This window comes from Schistocerca piceifrons, chromosome 2, assembly GCF_021461385.2.
Source record: "Schistocerca piceifrons isolate TAMUIC-IGC-003096 chromosome 2, iqSchPice1.1, whole genome shotgun sequence".
Lineage (NCBI taxonomy): Eukaryota > Metazoa > Arthropoda > Insecta > Orthoptera > Acrididae > Schistocerca > Schistocerca piceifrons.
Genome location: NC_060139.1, coordinates 752,183,995 through 752,205,288, shown reverse-complemented (window position 1 = coordinate 752,205,288; position 21,294 = coordinate 752,183,995). Strand labels below are relative to the sequence as shown.

General features: G+C 44.6%; 1 protein-coding gene and 1 pseudogene across 1 annotated transcript in view; one reads left to right on the top strand and one right to left on the bottom strand.

The window, feature by feature from the left end:
- Window positions 1-21,294, top strand: part of LOC124775823 (RNA pseudouridylate synthase domain-containing protein 2-like) — a 1,015,654-nt gene that overhangs the window by 148,755 nt on the left and 845,605 nt on the right. The window lies entirely within an intron of this gene.
- Window positions 11,590-11,707, bottom strand: LOC124778851 (annotated as a pseudogene).

Genomic DNA, 21,294 nt, shown 5'->3' with positions numbered 1-21,294 from the left:
GTTGGGAAGCTTAAATTCTTATCCATGAAAGTGAGTCATTGTGGCCTTTGGTATCAACACTGCGATATGCGGAGGAAACTTTTGGTCATTGGTCACAGAGGATATGCGTATATAAATACAGTTTCACAACTGTGTGATGGATAGCTGTAAGATAAACTGCACAAAGAACGTTTTGCAGTAATTTCGTATGTACGAACGTGTTTGAGCTTAGATTCAAGCGTTGCAGGGATCCAAACAATGAACCTTGCGAAACTAAAAGAAGACACCAACTGCGACATAGTCGCGTGCATGAACAGTGATCCAATACTGTCAGATGTTTTTTATTCCCGTCTTTGATCACAATATCAATTCGTTTGACGATGACCGGTTTCAGTCCGTAATGACCATCCTCAGATCTACAATATAAAAATATATACACCTAGTGAGCAGTGTGCCTTTCAACACAATACAGCATTACGTTTCACAGTATGCTATCATACAACCAGGGAAATGTAAAGATAAAATACGGTGAAACCTACCTTTTCTACACCAAGTCCTAGAGTGATAAGGTCGTAATGGCATCGTGAAAACATATAAATATACTCAACACAACATAGTAACATAGATCTAAAATAAAGTGTAGAGTAGGCCACATCGTCGACACAGTCATTTTTGCAACTGGCTACTGAAGTATAGTAGCTACCAGAAATATGTTTGCCTACATCCTACGTAGATGTCGCTACTGTGGGCTTAGATGTAGTCATCATTTACATAAGAAACATAGTCTGAAAAAAGACATTAGGTAAAATACATGTATTTTACCTAATGTGTTTTATCACATTATGTTTCTTACGTAAATGATGACTACATCTAAGCCCACAGTAGCGACATCTATGTAGAATGTATGGAAACATATTTCTGGTGGCTACTGTACTTCAGTAGCCAGTTGCAAAAATGACTGTGTGGACGATGTAGCCTATTCTACACCTTATTTTAGATCTATGTGACGATGCTGTGCTTGAATATATTTATATGTTTTGACGATGCCATTACGACGTCATCACTTTAGGACATGGTCTAGAAAAGACACACTGCTCACTAGGTGTATATATTTTTATATTGTAGATCTGTGGATGGTCATTACTGACTGAAACCGGTCATCGTCAAAAGAATTGATATTGTTATCAAAGACGGGAATAAAAAACATCTGAAAAAAGACACTTTCCTGTGAAATATAAGCAAAGTGGTAGTGAAAATTCAAGACATTCTATTCAAAAGTGGCCAACTGTGAAATAAGTCTGCTGCTGTGTCACATTCAATACTGTGCTTCTTGGCATCCTGCGTTGTAACACGCTTGAATCCACCGTGGCTTGCTGTGAGTAAGGTGGTCGAGGCTTTGCCGCTGTAGCCCGTCTCACTCCTCGACGGCGGCCCACCTGAGGTCACACTGTGTGTGACGACGGCTCCTGCGACGGTGCTGTGCAAGTTTCAGCTGTTGTTAAGAATGCTCAGTTGGTTTCATGTCAACAGATGCTGCAGTCCATTGCCATTCTGGTAATTCCTACCTTCTGCTGTCCACGAGGTATGCGCGAGTACAACCGTTTTGAAATACAAACGCGTCGCCGAAATGCTGACTGTAAAGCTAGATAGAAGGTTGGAGGATCCTCGGTTTGGCCCCGATTGCGACGAGTGGCATCCGACATCCAGACGTGAACCGGCCCTACGTGTTACTAACCCACCTCACTGCGTGCCTTAGACGTACCTGACGGCCTACACACACTTGGCGGCGACCGTCAGGTGTCAGACAAGCACTCTTTAGCGAAGAGAATCCGGCACTGTTGTTCCGGGTTCCGATCCAGATGTTCCCTTACCCACCACTTCTCCAGTGATTTGTACTGTTGTTCATAATGAACTCCTGGAACCCAAATTGATTGGCCGGGAATCCAAATTGATTGTGTGGAAACAATTGGCTGAGACAGTTAACACTCAAATATCTGTAATGAAAATAGTAACTTGCAGTCAGAGCTTCGGTAAAAGAGCAAACGAATGAAGATACTACAAAATGAGGTATCGGTCTAAACATTTGTGGCATTAGAAACAGTATTTGATCTAAATATTAAGCAGTAAATATAGTATAGCGCTTATCAAGCCATGTTTCTCTTAATGCTATGGAAACAGTGAATGCAAGATCAGTTCTCGCTTTCCCGCACCTCAGCATCTATTCGACAAATGGAGACACGGCTGCACTTTCATGAAGCTGTCGGGAATTACAGAGTGCACTAGGCTTCGAACTGCGTTTTAATCCGCCCGGAGTGATGAAAATCCTGCTACGTACTTGGGGAGGAGGCTTACTCGGCCTGGAAGTGATGTGTGTGGAGGCATTACGCTATGTACGTCCCCACATGCACTCCAAGTGGCGGGCAGCGCAGCCCTCCCCATCCACTCCCGCACCTGCTTTCTTATATCTACGAGTGGGGAGACAACGGCAGAATCAATCTCCATTTCATCCATTCAGAAATGCAGCAGACAACATACATTCGATTTGCTATGCGCCCTGACTGAGAAAAGTTCTTTTTAGTTGACAGAACCGGTAGAGGAAATACTGATAAGCGAAGAACAGGTTTGCGTGAAGTACAGGTATCGTTAACTGAATTTGGGTTGGGTTGGGTTGTTTCGGGGAGGAGACAAGACAGCGAGGTCATCGGTCTCATCGGATTAGGGAAGGACAGAGAAGGAAGTAGGCGGTGCCCTTTCAAAGGAACCATCCCGGCATTTGCCTGGAGCGATTTAGGGAATAACTGAATTTGGATGGTGGTCTTTGGGCGGGAAATATCCGCTGAGCTATCAGGAGAGAATACGTGCAATGGAGAAAAATAAAAACTGTCATTTTTTCGTGTGGGAAATTGTTTGAATATGGTAATAAGATCTATGTGATAGAAAAGTTCTATGTCCGAAGTATATCGCTGTTGCTGCTACGACACTGTAGATACTTTGTATAATCCTCTTTTGGTACACTTTGAAATACTTGGCGCTCACACGTGCAGGAACCGAAACAGTTTATTAAGAGTGCACACCTCACAAAGAAACTAATCCAGCATTCAGTGTAAGATCTGTAGTCAGTACAATTGTAGACACGTCCTTGGTTGCCTGCTCCAAGGCACGACTGATGAAACGAGGTAAATGTTTGAAGAGAAAACAAGCCGGAGGAACATCGTAGATCATTAATTTGGTCTTGAATGGCGACTAGAAAGAGAGAAGAAAACTGAAGAAGGAATTGCAGCTACGCATTACGATTTTGCCTGTTTTAAAAAGCTACGTTTGTGGGATATTTCGGTCAAAATGGGTATCGGTATCTGCGGGAATTAATTACTCGTACATGTTGTTTTATTACATTGATAATAAAGCTTAGGTGTCTTATCATACCAACGACCAAAATTCCTTCGTTTGAAATATTAAATTCTAGTAAATTCATATTGTGAAAATAAATCCAAGACTAATTTTTATATATAAGGTTTTTACGCAAGTGTGGTCCGATTTCTAATTTTATCACATGTCTAAAATATTGTCAGAGTTCACTTTTGAAGAACATTGTGATGTCCCAGTGAATATAACAAATGTTGTTTATGCACGGGTCCACACCTACGATCTAATTTTTTAAAGAAAACACTGTCCATTATTGGTTGTACAACTCACATTTGTTTGCTATTGATCAGTAATGTCTTTGTTACGAGTTAGAACAGCTGATGGTGGTGTATCGGGAGTGTAAGCTGAGGTACACATATGGAATAATGTGCATTTTCACTGGTTGGGTGTCTAACACGTACTGCACCTGTGTTGTACGGGGTTCTCCCACGTGTCTCGTAAACTTTCTATTCATATTCGATCCAGATCATGTTAATTGTTTATGCGAGGGTCCACAAGTCACATCTGTTGCTACACATTGCTTAGAGTAACTTCTGTTTGTTACTTGATAATGACTATACGGCTGCAGTCGAAATTGGCGAGTAGCAAATAAACTGAAAATTGTACAGTCCAGAACAGACAAAATTTTCTTTAGAAAAGTAAATAATTGTACTTGCAAGTCAGTCGTAATTTGCAAGATTTTTGTTTTTGTGACTTTTCTTTATTCACCTAAGACAAGCTTGCTGATGTGTGATTCGCAGGTCATGATGAGCAAAGTTCTTGAACGCTGAGCAAACCGAGATTAATCTGTGAAGGCGATTAACGGGATGATCATGGCCGATTTTCAATCCTGTCCTTGTCGAATCGGAGAATCTACTCTGTCTGTAGTAATCTTGACGTCGACAGGGCGTTAAAATGTAATTTTACTTTCTTAAAACTAAGTACTTCTATCCCGGGTACTTTACAGGTCTGAAAAGAAACCATGAGGTAGCCATCTTATTGTGGAGAATTAAAGTTGTTTATTCCCTTTTACGATTATTTTTTTATGTCCTACAAGCTGGCTTGTTTTCAGTAACTGCAGTCGATTTCAGAGCACCTTATGCTACATCTTCAGGCACATAGCATGGTAATCGATGTATTATCATTTGAAAATCACACAACCCTTTCTTGCTGCCTGTCACCTTTGTTATATAACAATACCAATCAATAACAATAGCTGTTCAAGACCTCCCCCCCCCCTTCCTCTCTCTCTCTCTCTCTCTTTCTTGATGAAAACTTCAATCCCTGGCGAAATACTAGTTTTTGTCGTGTTAATATGATGTAAATCTGTTTTATTCGGCAAAACCAGTCGAGGCAAACACACCAATTTCGTGAGTGAGAATGCAACTAGTAGTATGTAGGTGGAAACAGTAAAGATGTCAGATGCAGAAACACGTTGTTATGTATCACGAGATTTTCTTTCGAACTTTAAAAATGGTTTAATGACTAAGAAGCGATAATCGCAGAAACTGCTAACAAATATTCAGATATTTCGAAAACCCTGTCAAAAATGTGTAACTTTTTCAACTGTTTCACTGCCGTACGTTTTTTTGTTTACGTTGGAAGAGATCTATTTTATGGCAACGTCCTGGTTGATATATCAAGAAGCCACACACTCCATAGTCGTCGACGAGCGTCACGGAAATTGCATGAAGCCTATGCTGAGTAGCAATTGGGGTTTATTGGGGTTGGGTTTTTTCCGATCTTTTAAGAAGTTTCAGATACGCAAATGTCTTTTGCGGCTAAATGATTAATGCTGGTAGAGTGTAGGGTTGTTTTAATTGTCACGGATGATTGCGGAAGAAACGAGAGAAAGAGGGTGTCCCTCCTGTGAAAATTCTAACCTAACCTAACCACATGCGCTGGCACAATTTCTCTTGAAACAAGTAACTTGTCAACAATTCGGTTTTCAGTAGTTTGTCTGCTTTCGCACCTCATTCCTCTGAAAGCAGGACGTGTATAGGCAGTGGCGCGGCGTGTGTTCGCTGATGCGAGTTCAGCAACGCCATCCACAGCTTTCCTTCACTGTGGTGTTCTCTGAGCAGAAATGAAACGTCTACTGAAAGGAAAAAGCTTCAGCATCACAGTTGGTGTGTGAAGTTGTTCTAGGACTCTAGACAGTCTTCTGAAAATGATGTTTGCATTACGAGTTATTGGCTTCAGAAGCTCTCATTGATAGATATTCTGTCTATCAGATAACGCGCTGTTTCTTTCGTAATGTCGGTGGATATTTACATGGCGCTCTACTGTGGTTTAGTGTTAGATTTTTTTACTCTTTAGCGGATGAGCACACGGGTACATGTTACTCCGCAACAACAGCTGCTGAATAGATAAGTTGATAAAAACGTAGGACTCCGACTGTGTTTAGCAATACAGGTGAAATAAATTTAACACTTATTTATTAGCACAGTAATATGGTGAAATACAAACAACTGCTGTAGAGAGCCTCGACAAGTCTTGGCGCACGAACGATATATCTACAGTTCTTTAAAACCACGGATACGTTCCATCAAGTCGAGCACAATGTCCGGTTCGGCAGTCCCGTCACATGAAAGTCCAATAAAAGACGGTGCCGGACTGTATCAGCAAAAGCGAATCAAATACTGCCGAAGGTCTCTCAAACTGTCAAGGGGAGCATCACTTAATCTGTCCTTATGTTTGGCACAATTCTTTTTAATCGTTCATGCCTTTTGTGTGGCATATTCAGAACATACGTGCTCACTGCTGTCGTGCATTTATCATAATTAACTTAACAGTTTTACGATCGACTTAAATAGTAATGAAATATTCGTGGAAAACCAATGGAATACTCGTGAAAATATTTGGATGTCCAGACTTTTTTGTGGTGCTGGTATGTCACGTCTACTTCGTTTGTGGTGGAATAATACAGTGCGATGCTATTCCTGTTGCTGCGTTTCTGAGCCGATATTCGTTGCAGCCTAAAAGCCAGTGAGGCGGGGATTTCCGTCTGCCGCCACCGTGTTCCTGAGCACGCCTTCCGGCTGCGTTAGAGCAGAGCTCCCGGTACTGTCACGCCAAGGCTTCGTTGCGTTCTGACAGTACACGCTGACGGCCACGCCCATTTCTCGGCCGAGCCTCGTAGTTCCTCACCTTTCAACGAACGATCAAATTAACCTAACACTGCTTGGGAAGCGTGCTGCAAGTTAGTTTTCACTGCACTACTACTAAAAGCCGTCTAATGCTCCGATATGGAAATTATACCGCTGTCATGTCCAGAGTAGCGGTTGTCGACTGACGGTGTTAGCAGGGACGTCACCCTAATAACGGTGTGATTCTTCTTTGTGAACCGGCGTGACTCAGAAGGGAAGCATACACCTGATTATGTTTATCTTCCTCACTGTTCTGGTACATACTTAGTTGGAACGAAAGCGCTCTAGTACGCTGTTACACGAAATTAAGGTTCAGAGTTTTACGAGCCTGTTGAATACCATACGAAACCATCAGCCGTCGTTAATAAGAGCTCTTAATGTAACCGTTTTAGGCGGCATGTGCTAACGTGGAATGTTACGGTGACGTTGCGACATGGTGACCATCAGATATACCGGACATTCTTTCCCTGGCCAAGACATAACATGCGCTGTTCCATGACTCCGTCAGCGTACAACCAGGAGAGGCAGCTACTTTTTATTGAAGGTACTGGCAGCCATCGCAACGTAATACGTTACAGTGCGTGCCAGGACAGAAAGTATTCTTCCAGTGATCAGTTACAGACATCTTGCTTGCCGACGTGTTTTCTCGTAAACCAGAATGCAGCCGCGAAATAGTAATTTGTTAACCGTGATGCAATTACTGCCTCAGTATGTGTGGGATTGTACTGTATCACGTTTTCATAAATAACTGGCCCTGCGATATTTTTAACGTATCACCGAGTTCAGAGTCTCACGTAGTTCCAAAACGTGGCTTTTTTTGTTGACAATTTGTTCGTGCGCTCATTTGTTAACGCTAGCTTGTCGTGTTCTAGATGGTCTATTAGCTACTCTTGCCACATTTTGCCAGACGCTGATCAGACTCTCCTGATGTTCTACGAAAAGACGTTCTCGGAGTATGCTTTGCCACAGCTATCGCAGCTCGTTGCCAGTGTTGTAAGTATGTCGAGATGAGTATCAACATCGATGTCTATATATGATACACATACCACACGAAGATACTCGGCGTTGTGCCTATAGGAAAAGGTGAATTGGTATAAGTTGGAAGACGATGTACAACTTCGGACCGGTGTTCGTTTATTTCAGATCGCTACCAACATTAGCCTAGCATAGAATGCTTGTGTGTACGCGCCCTGTTGTTTCTATTCTTTGTTATGTTCGTCGTACTGTTTTTCGTGTTTTGTGTTGGATTACAGTTGACAGAATTATTAAAAAGCTAGTGCGCTGAACTCAGTTCTGTTTGGCGACGAACGTAACCTATGTTCGCAGCGACCGGAAAGCTGTTGTTGCCAGCCGAAGTCCTTCGATCTGTATATTTTTCAGCATGCATTTTTTTTGTTTATTGATTAAATATTTACTCGGTCGACATACCTTACTATTATATAATATGACGAGGTGTGATACACGACGTGAAAAATCTTCCAGCTTGTGTTAGACTTTCGAGATAACAGGTGCAGAACTCACGACAGTAACTGCAATGAACTGAAAAGATCAATAAATAGACTATTGCACACAACAGTAAAGCTAATGCAAAACAGGTGAAATTGGAACGTACGAATGCGAACCATTTTGTATTAGTTACTGATGATTTAGAATTCGTCGATGGAAGGCTTCCAGTAGGACCAGTCGCAAGATAGGAACGCGCGGTATTTGTCTCATTATTATCGCTCACTATCCCAATATGGGATTTTGGCATTGGCGTGGCCTGTCGTGTGACGACATGGTTAGCACACTTACCGAGAGCGGTTGCCATTCCCTACTGCAGTGGCACTGTCTGTGAAATGCAGGTTTCCGCGAAGTGCCGGCGGAACAAAAGCCGTCTATGAAGTTGTAGAAGAGGCGCGCGCCGGCCTTTTTGCTCGGTCCGCTTTTATTGGCGGCGAACGCCGCGCTCCTATTTAGGCAGTCGGTAATTAGGTGATGCGCCGCTCGCCGCTTCCCGGGTCGGGTCGCGGACTGTTTGTGTCGCGGCTGAATATTCAGCAGCGCGCGCCCGCAATTAACCGGCCGGTCGCGCCCCGCTGTTCGCCTCGAACACTGCAGCCTGGTCGCTGCACATGTCCGGCGGGTGACTCGTTTTCTGCTCAAACTTCCAGTCAACTCACTGCCAACTAAAAAAATGGCTCTGAGCACTATGGGAGGCATGCCGTTGCCAAAGTCTTAGGTCATCTGTCCCCTAGAACTTGGAACTACTTAAACCTAACTAACCTAAGGACATCACTTACATCCATGCCTGAGGCAAGATTCGAACCTGCGACCGTAGCAGTCCCACTGTTCCGGACTGCAGCGCCTAGAACCGCACGGCCACTGCGACCGGTTCACTGCCAACTGCAGGACTGTTGGCGACAAGTACGTGGCCTGGAGTGGACTCTGAGGCAGGAGTGGTTGGTTTCATATCGTTACATCCTACTGACTATACTTTTCCGTGCGTCGTGATGATGAGTTGGACCTCATTTAGTCTGCAGCCCAGCGGCAGTCCGTCGGATTCACTAAAATGTCGTAAGCGATGCGTCGTGATGATGAGTTGGACCTCATTTAGTCTGCGGCCCAGCGGCAGTCCGTCGGATTCACTAAAATGTCATAAGCTTTGTGGAAGTTCGTGAGTTCGTATCGCCCCGGTGCTCTTCTCAACGACCTTCGTTGCCCCAATTCGAAAACTATCGCAACTACATTAAAAAATTGTGGGTCAGTATGTTTTAATTATCATTTAAATTTTGTAATGAACGTAGAAAGCAAATAAAAGTAACCAGAGATTGCGTCTGGCGAGAATCATTTCTATGAGTGGATTCATTAAATATGTCGAAGTTTTTTGTATCTAAGAGCACTCGGAAACCAGCGAAGTAATTTTTGTGGAGTGTTTTTGAATATTTCATTATGAAACTGATGTCTGAGCAGTGACCTTCCTGTGAGTATCAATAACATCGTAGAGTACCAACACACGAGGTATCTTTTCACCCAATGCTATTGTATTTAAATAATCTACTGGTAGTTGTGACATCAGATTTAATATTTACGGCGATTCAGATTGCCCCTACCTCCACACCACCTCGACAAACCGCGTGCAAGATTTTCAGTGTCTCTCGCTCGCTGCGCACAAACTAGTAGTCATACAGGAAAAAAAATTAGCAAAATCTTTTTGTAGGACATTCAAGGTAGTTGAATTTTGTAGTGGGATACGTTTTTCCCAGAGGCCGTAGTTTTCGAGTTATTCAAGAAAAACGTACAAGAGTGACCTTCAGACGCGTTTTTCTTGAATAACCCGAAAACCGTGACGTCCAGCAAAAGCTCCTCAACACCACCACGGAAATACTCTCTTCCATATTGGCTCTTTGCGAATACCAGCTATAAAGTGATAACACGTGGCATGTGCTTCGCTTTACAATACATTTAAGAGCCATCTGGTAGCTAGAGACTTAACTGCCTGCATTCATATAGTGAAGCGTGCATTCGCAAGCTGAGCTTGTCGTAAGATTGAAATGCCACAGCAGCTCCATGCGAGTACACAACGTCATTTTATGCGATTGGGTTAAGCGAAGATGGCCGGAACGGGATTTAAACCTCACTCCTCCTGAATGCAATGACAGGAATGGGACGTGTAGAATATACCGATACCGGACCAGACGTCGTACTTGTCCCATGAAGGCCGGCCGCGGTGGTCTAGCGGTTCTAGGCGCTCAGTCCGGTACCGCGGGACTGCTACGGTCGCAGGTTCGAATCCTGCTTCGGGCATGGATGTGTGTGATGTCCTTAGGTTAGTTAGGTTTAAGTAGTTCTAAGTTCTAGGGGACTGATGACCACAAATGTTAAGTCCCATAGTGCTCAGAGCCATTTGAACCATTTTTTTTTGTCCCATGAAGTATTGCTTGTGTGCCGTGATATGACAGTATAGAACAAAACACTGATTACATCTAAATTATTATTTTGGAATGTAGGTTGTAACAACAGGTTCGAAAATGTCGTGGTTTGGGATTTGTGCTCAGTCAGAATATGGCAATTGGTTATCATGTCCTTCTGTCGTTAAGGCACATATTTGAAGCATATTGGATTTTGTTGGCTGCTTTACATCCACCATTTTGAGTATGTCATTGGTGAAAGATCCTTATTGCTCCGTTGTCTCACGCTGTCTTTTTATACTGAATTTCACATGAGCGGTGAGAAAGTTTCAGAACAAGACGATTAGCTGGACTGAATAAAAACGCATTGAGGTCGCTTTTACTTTAACAGTGATCGACTGTGAGGATAACACATCATTTTAAGATGGTGGCCCCTCTGTCATGGGGGTGTGTGTTGTCCTTAGCGTAAGTTAGTTGAAGTTAAGTAGTGTGTAAGCCTAGGGACCGATAATCTCAGCAGTTTGGTCCCATAGGATCTTACCACAAAAATTTGAAGGTGGTGTGAAAAACAGGATGCGGATTGTATGGTCCACCTGGAGTTAACCCATGGAAAGGAAAGATACAAGCTCACGAAAGTGACATTAAAAAGAGATACCTGAGCTGGCTTCCTTTCCACCTACCATCTAATCATTAAATCCAGGGCAAAGAGTGACAACATCATTATTCAGATATTCGTAACATCTCTTGCATGAAATGAATGCAAGATACATTAAAATGATCGGCTTTTAATCTCAGGGCCACTGATTGCAATAAGCAAGGACAAATTAGTGACCGCAGTTCACGTACGATCATTACATCTCTTCACAACCGTCTGCCAACTCCGCTGGTTGCAGTGTGAAAAAATATAAAATATCTGCATTAGGAGTAGGTAAAGTCAAAAGAATTGAAAAACTCTAAAACTAAAACTCCTCCCGCACCGGTCATGAAGGCCCAAAGGTACCGACTGGCTGCCGTGTCATACTCAGTCCACAGCACTGGATGCGGATATGGAGGGGCATGTGGTTAGCGCACCGCTCTCCCGGCCGTATGTCAGCTTACGAGACCGGAGCCGCTACGTCTCAATCAAGTAGCTCCTCAGTTTGCCTCACAAGGGCCGAATGCACCCCGCTTGCCAACAGCGCTCGGCAGACCGGATGGTCACCCATCCAAGTGCTAGCCCAGCCCGACAGCGCTTAACTTTGGTTATCTGACGGGAACCGGTGTTACCACTGGGGCAAGGCCGTTGGCTTCAAAACACTTACAATAGTTAGATATCATCTTTTTACGGCGGAATGAATAGTCCATTAAATTTCGGACATGCAGGCGCGCAAATAAAATTACTTCCACTGATATTTCGGCTGCGTATCGTCCGGCCATCCTCAGGATGTGTGGTACATCGAAGATAAATGCTTATCACAGCCAGACAAGTCAGCTGTGGCCGAACTTTGTACTGATACAGGGAATTCCATGAACTACTGTGATGTTAAGATTCTAACATCCACCTCTTCCTTTTGGAATTCTATCTTCAAGGAAGCTATATACATTAGATAATAATTTAATAAATAGAGATAATGGTTTTAATTTGGACAAAGCATGGAATCTGGCTCTTGGGATAGTGAAACTGCGGAGAAGTCGTCATGGTGCCGTCTTCGCTGAAATCGATAAACCAATCGAATGTCTGTGCGCCTTCGCCACAGTCGCCGCGTGTGTAAGCGTATCTCTTTGCTGCCGACCAGCGTCGGTAACTCGCAGGCGCCTATGGCCGCGGTGGAGGATATAACGCTGCGCTTGGCTCCCTAATTCGCGCTCTGGCGTGCTGGGAATTGTATGGATGAAATATCACGCTAACTTTAATTGTAGGTTAAGTAACGTATCTGTTCGCTACGACGCCCTACAGAAAAAGACGAGACTGAGAGTGTTGAAGTTGTGCTCTCAAAACAAATCTGAAGTCGGCTGGTACAAGTAAGGCAAGTAAAAGGAGGCGCTGTCTATTCAATAAACAGGAGATTGGATGAAACCAAAAGTACGAAATGGCTCTGAGCGCTATGGGACCTGACTTCCGAGGTCATCAGTCCCCTAGAACTTAGAACTACATAAACTTAACTAACCCAAGGACATGACACACATCCATGCCCGAGGCAGGATTCGAACCTGCGGCCGTAGCGGTCGCGCGGTTCCATACTGAAGCGCCTAGAACCGCTCGGCCACTCCGGCCGGCCAAAAGTACAAAGACACAAAGTTCTTGTTTAAGGGATAGCGCAACAGAAACTTTCTGAGCAACCTGTTGATGTAAGAACGGTGCGCTATTTCGGAAAACGTGATGACTAGTTTTTGGCAGAAGTGGAATAATGCGTAATTCGGTGTAGCCCCATTTTAAACGCATTCAGGTACAGTCTTGGAACTAGATGTGTCACGACACTTCCCTGCTGCTAATGTCATTCAGTAGAACGCTGTGTCAGGGACAATTACAAGTGCCGGCCGAACCGTAGGCTGGCGTAGAGAAACGTCGCCCCCTTTGCTTGTAGACAGGCCGCTATTGTTTCCTCGCCAAGCACTCATAAATAACCGCCAAGAGCGCGCGCGCTCACACACACACACACACACACACACACACACACACACACAAGCGCGCGCAGGAGCTGCATATCTGCGTTGACGGCCTCAGCACAACCACGCAGCAGCTGCACCGGGGCGCCTGCGGCCGTGTTGTCACTGCCGGCTGTGGGCTGCGAGATCCCGGAGGGCGAGCTTCTTTCTGTAGTGTCACCGAAATAAATGCGAATGTCAGACTGGCCGGTTAAGTTCCCTTGTCCACTCTATTATCTCTCTACACAACAGTGGCAGCGTGCCACCTTACTCTTACATACGTTGCGTACACGTATTACACGCTCAGCTGGGCATTACGTTCGGTGAAAACAGTGCAATAAAGCCATTGTTGCGCAGAACACCAACGAGCTACGATTGCAGGGACTGCTATCATGTGGACTGATTTAACGTTTTTATCGTTCTACTGCGTTCGTTTATTTCTACGACGGTTCCAGCCCATAGTGTAGAGTTACTGTGTTGCTGTCGGTAGGTGAAATGAGGCACCGCTACTGTCGATATTGTATTAATCAATTGAAACAGTAGCGAAAATTCTAGAAACATCCTATACACGTGGTGAACCCAAACTCCACTGGCAAAATTTCGGAGGTTGGTCAGCGATATTTTCTGAGTTTGTTGGTAGGTGGTACCCGTGGTCTCCTTTAGCTCTCTCGGGAGTAATTGCATTTCGTTTGATTTCTCATCTCTGTAACTGTATTGTACTAAAAATATCTGCATAGCAGTGCAAATGTCAGCGGTATACGCTGTATATCTTATTTGGAAACAAACTTATTCCATTCACTCGCGGTAAATTGCTATGACAATGGTTCTTGCTTTATCAAGTGACTTTTGGTAACACTCATCTGTGTATGGAGTGCATTATGTTTTTCCTTCACTCTTCCTTCACGTGGTTATTATACACGATACCCCGGCGGAATTTCTGTGCAAGAAAATTATGTCTAGTAATTCATAAATACTATGGATCCTGCAAAGTACTGTATTAAGCGATGTGATTGCATTTCGTGGTCCTAAAAAGTCAACAAAGAATATTTTTGCGACGATAATGGATTCGTGAGGTATACACATACTTCATTTATTTTGAAGAAAGTGCATTAAAAAAATAATCAATTTACAAACAGCCTACAACGTCCTTCCATGGTTTGTGTAATACACGCATCAAAAAAGTTTTGCATCATCCCGCTTCCCAGAACTCCTGAGGATAGACGTTGGCTGTAGATATTGTATCGCAGACACAGTCCCTTTGACTGTTCAGAGATGTCACTAAACCCGCTCAAAGATGTAAAGAAGCATGCATGATCAGCGCCTATTAGACGGAGGGGATAGCCGTCACGGTAGCTCAGCGTGTTCGGTCAGAGGGTTAACTCCCTCTGTAATAAAAAAACTGAGTTAATCGATCAACAACGAACTTAAAACGGATGTCTTACGACGTCCGCCCCGAGCAGATGCAACGAACAAATTAAAAAAAAAAAAATGCCGGCACGGTAACTCAGCGTGTTCGGTCAGAGGGTTAGCTGCCCTCTGTAATTAAAAAAAAAAAAAAAACTGAGTTAATGGATCAACGACGAACTGAAACGGGTGTCTTGCGACGTCCGCCCCGAGCAGATACAACGAACAAAATGAGATCAATAAAAAAAATTAAAAAAAAGAGGGGATCCGACAGCCGATCAGTTCCAGACATTCCACCAGGAAGGAGGTACACGGCTCATGTTGTCTGTAGTTCAACCATACTTGGACGGTCAGTACCGCGATTAAATTCCGTGATTTCCCTAAATCGCTGCAGGCAAATGCCGGGATGGTTCCTTCGAAAGGGCACGGCCGACTTCCTTCCCCTTCCTTCCCTAATCCGATGAGACCGATGACCTCGCTGTCTGGTCTCCTCTCCCAAACAACCCAACCCGCGATTCGATCGCGTCCGCATTATTACTTTGTGCCAGGAAGGTCTGTCAACAAGGGAAGTGTCCAGGCGTCTCGGAGTGAACAAGAGCGATGTTGTTCGGACGTGGAGGAGATAGAGAAAGACCGGAACTATGACATGCCTCGTTCATGCCGTGGATCACCACTACCTACGGATTGTGGCTTGGAGGAAACCTGACAGCGACGCCACCATGTTGAATAATGCTTTTCGTGCAGCCACAGGAAGTCGTGTTACGACTCAAACTGTGAGCAGTAGGCTGCATGATGAGCAACTTCACTTCCGACGTCCATGGCGAGGTCCATCTTTGCAACCACGACACCATGCAGCGCGGCACAGATGGGCCCAACAACATGCCGAATGGATCGCTCAGGATTGGCATCACGTTCTCTTCACCGATGAGTGTCGCATATGCTTCAACCAGACAATCGTCGGAGACGTGTTTGGAGGCAACCCGATCAGGCTGAACGCCTTAGAAACACTGTGCAGCGAGTGCAGCAAGGTGGAGGTTCCCTGTTTTTTGGGGTGGCATTATGTGGGGCCATCATACGCCCCTGGTGGTCATGCAAGGCGACGTAACGGCTGTAAGATACGTGAATGCCATCCTCCGACCGATAGTGTAACCATATCGGCAGCATATTGACGAGGCATTCGTCTTCATGGACAACTATTCCCGCCCCCCTCGTGGACATCTTGTGAATGACTTCCTTCAGAATAACGACATCGCTCGACTAGAGTGGCCAGCATATTCTCCAGACATGAACCCTATCGAACATGCCTGAGAGTGATTAAAAAGGGCTGTTTACAGACGACGTGACCCACCAACCACTCTGAGGGGTCATAGCCACCGTTGAGGGGTGGGACAATCTGGACCAACAGTGACCTGATTGCATCAATGCAGGAGGACGTGCTAGTGGGTATTAGAGGTACCGATGTGTTCAGCAGTCTGGACCACCACCTCTGAATGTCTCGTTGTACGGTGGTACAACATGCAGTGTTTTGTTTTCATGAGCAATAAAAAGGGCGGAAATGATGTTAATGTAGATCTATTCTCGGAACCGAGGTGGTGCAAAACTTTTTTTGATGTATGTAGTTAACAATACATGAACGCCCCATTCTTAATACATTGTATTCGTAAAATAACAAAAAAATATTTGTGGTTTTCTTTTTAAACTAACAGTGGAATTTAGCTTCGGAATGTTTGTGATGTAGGAACGGTCACGCAATTCGACAGGGGTGATCGCTCTGTGTGCAGTGCATGATGACTTAGGATATTCCGAGGTACTCCTGTCGATGTTTTACAGGGCAACTCTGTGTTGATGTAGATTATTTCTCAGTGACATTTGGATCGTTGTTCTCCTGAAAGACATGATTTCTGCCTTCTGAAGAGTCTTTCTTAGGTAAGAGAGAACCGATCCGTGCCCACAATTAACCATAAATTCAATCCACCTAGCGGAGATTGGTTGGCTGTCCTTTGGGATGTCAGCTGCCCACTCTGCTGTACAGAAAGAATGGGAGAAACTATGATTTGCGTTCGAAAGGGTGACATGCCGGTAAGGACGCTGAAGCTACCACCTTAATTGAAACACGGCAGATTTACCTATAAATTAGTTTATACGTTTATTCATTTAACCTGGACGGACTTTAGCCATCTGGCGCTCTGTTATATTGTAGCAGGGTTTTACGCATTACTTAAATGATGATAACAATTAAACAGTAACCGTATCGGTAGTAAATGAAGTGAGAAGCCGATTTCAGAATTTATTTAGATATACACTGATGAGCCAAAACATTATGACTACCTGCGTAATAGCTTGTATGTCTGTTTTTGGAACGAAATACATCACTGATTCTGCGTATCAGGGATCCCTCAGGTTTTCGTTACGTTTGTGGAGGTATGTAGCATCAGATGTCTATGCACAGGTCATGTAGTTCCCATAAGTAATGGGCCGCTAATTTGCATACACGGTTGAAAGGCGCCCGTTAGCGACCCAGAACCGTTCCGTAGGATTTACACCAGTCGAATTTGGTCGCCGAGACATCAACGTAAGTTCACTGTAATGCTCCTCAAATCATTGTAGCATGGTTCTGGCTCCGAGACAGGGACAATTATATTACTGAAAGATGACATCGCCGTCGGGGAAGACATCAAGCATAAAGGGATGCAGGTGGTTCGTAGCTATCAGCGTGTCTTCGATTACTGCCACAGGTCCCATGCAAGCGCAGGAAAATGTTTATCATAGCATAACACTGCTTCCTGCAGCATGCGCCCGTGGCGCGCTGCACGTATCGAGCCGCCGTTCACCTCGATGATGCCGTTTGTGTAGACGACCATCGACTTAGTGTAGCAAAAGTTTGACTACCTCAAGAGCCGACATGTTGCATCATTAATCGACGGTCGAATCCCGATGGTCCCGTGCCCACTTCAATCGCAATCGATAATGTCGTTGGGTCAACATGTGAACACGTGCGGGGTGGTCTGCTGCGGAGCTCCATGTTCAACAATGTACGATGAACGTTGCGCTTCGAAATGCGCGTGCACTGGCTTTGCGCTCTTTCGCAGAGATGTCACAAGTCACTCTTTTACACAGCAGACAAGCCTCCGAACCCCACATTGTGTGAAGAGTCGTAGACGCCCAACCATTTAGCACCTGGTGGTAGTTTCACTGTGCTCCTACCACCTTGCGTAGATCATCAGGACAGTAGCACGTCAACAACCGACCATCTTCGCCGTTTTAGAGATACTCGTTCACAGGCTCTGCGTGATAATAATCTGCCCTTTGACAAAGCTGCTTATCTCAATAGATTTCCCCACTTGCAGCCCATATCTTCGCCAGGTTGATCCCCCACCCGTGTCTGCTCCCTTTACATACTTTTGTTATCGCGCCACGTTCCCGCAACGCCACCTGCCGGCATCCAGTGTCGCGATGGGCAATGGTCATAATGTTTTGGCACATCAGTGTATGTGAGGCCATTTGGAATACCAATACTGAGTAAGAACTGATAACAATAATACCACACCACCACTACTGCTGCTACTACTACTGCTACTACTACTACTGCTACCAATAATAATGGAAAGGGTAGAAAATACGAAAAGTATTTTTAGATTTTTGTAGTAGAACAAAAGCAAACAAACAAAAGCAGGGATTATGTTGCTTTTATACATAGCTCTCCTTTTCAAGCAGGAGATGTGATTCACTCCTATGACAAACTGAGTAAGATCATTCCAAATTCAGATTGCTACCACCAGAAAGGACTTAGAAAAAGCAGCTGTGTGATGGAGTTGTACAAAACAGGATTTTGCTCCGATAGGAGCGAGTGTTTCTACTGATTTTAGCATTGTTGGAGAAAATGAGTTTTATGGAAATATTCACACCTGGCGGCACGTAGCAAGGCTAGCTGTGCGGAAGATGACGAAATATGGTGAAAACATCGATCTCCATTGCATTATTGAACAACTGGAGGGGTCAGCGTTTGTAGAAGTTTCTCTTTCAGGTCCAAACGGAAAGGCTTTTTATATTTTTGTGGGTTGATGACATGTTATCTTGCTAATTGTAGCTGTTATTACTCTTAAATTTATATTTGTTTTAGTTAGGACTAAAGATCCCCGAAATTTCGGGCTAATGGATAGAGGAAGTTAGCAGAGAGGTTTAACCCCTATTTTCTGTGCCCATTTTGGTAATATCCACAGTTCATCATTGACAATAACTATCCTTATGTTAACTGGTGTCACACTTAATTATAACTGACATCACCAGCTAACGTTATGTTTTTGTAGTGTGGTTGAACTGATGACACGTCATTGACGACCATTAAGAGGAATATAAGACCTAATACCGAGCCTGATACAACCTGTCTCCAAACCGACTTCGTAGTCTCGGACCTGACATTTTATTGGGCAGCCGTGATGTGCTGGCGAAACCTTTTCACTGCACTGGAGAAAAAGTTAGGCCAGTGAGTTCGGAATTAAAATGTTGAAGTCGGCGAGGTCAAAGTGCTTGCTATAATTTAAAAGGCACGTAAAGGTAATAGTTTATCCGCCTACGCCTAGCTTTTGGTCCTCTGTTACTTTTATTTAAGCTAATGTTGCTTGTGATATTGCGGAAGCCTGATAGGCAGTGCCTTATTGGTCCATTACGATCATATCGCTGCGCACAGTGTGGACACTGGAATTTTCGAAATATCAATTAAATGCTCCCAGTATGATCCCATTGAATGTTCACCTGCTTGGTTCTTTGAACGTACGTCTATGATGTTTTTAAGTATTAATTTTACACGAAGGCGACAGCAAGCTGGCTGAATACCGATTTTCTCTAAGATAGATCTACTCACCAAGCAGCGGCAGGAGAACACACATAAGAAAGGTATTAACGTTTGCAAACTTTCGGAGACAGTGATTCCCTCTTCTGGCAGAAGTGTTGAAGGGGAAGGAAGAGGGGTGAAGCAAAAGGACTGCAGAGTTGTAGGAAAGGGGGTAGAGTTCGAAAAATCGCCCAGAATCCTGGGTGAGAAAAGATTTACAGTACTAGATGAGAAGGAAAGCCTGATTATTGGGGACTGTACCGGACTAGATTTGCAAACGTGAGAGCTTAAAGGTGGAAAAGAGGATAATACGGACAGGGATTACTGCCAAAACATCGTGCACGAGTTAATAAGAGTGAAAAACGAAGTGCATTGTATGTGATATAGCTGAGAGGGGGGCGGCAAAAAATAGACAGGTCAGAAAATGAAAGACATAGAAAACTGAAGGGGCGTGAACAAAGGAATAGTTACTGTGAAGAAATGGTGACATCGAAGAAAGTTACGTAAATTAAGACCAGGTGGGTGCCGACAACCAGGGACATACTGTATCACTAATTCTCACCTTCGGAGTTCTGAGAAACTGCTGTAGGGTGGAAGAATCCAGATGGCACGTGTGTGAAGCAGGCACCGAGGCCACGACTGTGATGTTGTAGAACATGCTGTTTTCAAAAATTGATTATGTTCGTTGATTCACTTCCTCGAGGAGTCATTCACAAACTGGTGAACAGATGCGGAGCTGCGAATTAGGAAGACTGTGTCGAAAAACTAGAGGCGGTGAGTTTTTTCAGATTGTAAACTGTTGTATAACAACTTCCCTCAGTATTTAATAGTGTTATCCATTCAGGGCTTAGTATGGCAGACGGGGCGTGACAGTGGGGTGCCTAGCGCTGGTGGCGGCGGCCCATCCATCACGCGACCCTGTTATTTACCGTTAAGCGCTTTGTCTCCAGGGAGGAAGCCCTAATTGAAACAGTATTAGCGGAACTTCACCGGCATTATCGCGCCACGGCGCCGTCTCCGCTCGCTAAATGGCGCCGTAGCGCGCTCCAGCGCCGCGACTCGTTCACTTACGTTGCGCCATAACCGAGTTCCAGCCGTGGTCGCTTTACTCCATTCTGCGACACTAAAATTCCACTGCCTCTCGGTCACTATCTGCACACTAGAAGGATGCGCGTAAAAGACAGGCTGGTTATCCTGCCCCGTTTAAGTTGTTTTCTCCTCCCCAGGTAATACATCCCGAGGTGACGAAAGTTGTGGGATACTTCTTAATATCGTGTCGGATCTCTTTTTTCCCGCTGAAGTGTAGCAACTCGACGTGGCATGGAGTCAACAAATTGTTGGAATTCCCCAGCAGAAATATTGAGCCATGCTACCTTTATAGACGTCCATAACTGCGAAAGTGTTTCTGTTGCAGGATTTTGTGTACGAACTGACCTCTGGAGTATGTCCCATAAATGTTCGATGGGTGGTCAAATCATTATCTCGCACTGTCCAGAATGTTCTTCAAACCAATCGCGAAGAATTGTGACCCGGTGACGTGGCCCTTTGTCATCCATAAAAATTCCATCGTTGTTGGCGAACATGAAGTCCATGAATGGCTGCCTCCAAGTAATCGAATAATCGGTTCAGTTGGACCCGAGGACCCAGTCCATTCCAAGTAGGCTTAAACACAGCATATGCTGCTATGGAGCCATCACCAGCGTGCACAGTGCCTTGTTGACTACCTGGGTCCCCGGTTTCGTGAGGTCTGCGCCACCCTCTGACACTACCATCAGCTCTTACCAACTGACATCGGGACTCATCTGACCATTGCCACGGTTTTCCAATCGCCTAGGGTCCACCCGATATTTTAACGAGCCCAAAACATGTGTTGCAGGCTATGTCGTGCTCTTAGCAAAGCCACTCGCATCAGTCGCCTGCTGCCATATCCCATTAACGCCAGATTTCGCCACATTGCGTTGCCCTCGGTCGTTAATAGAAGGCTGCCAGCCATTACGTTTTTCGTGGTGAGAGA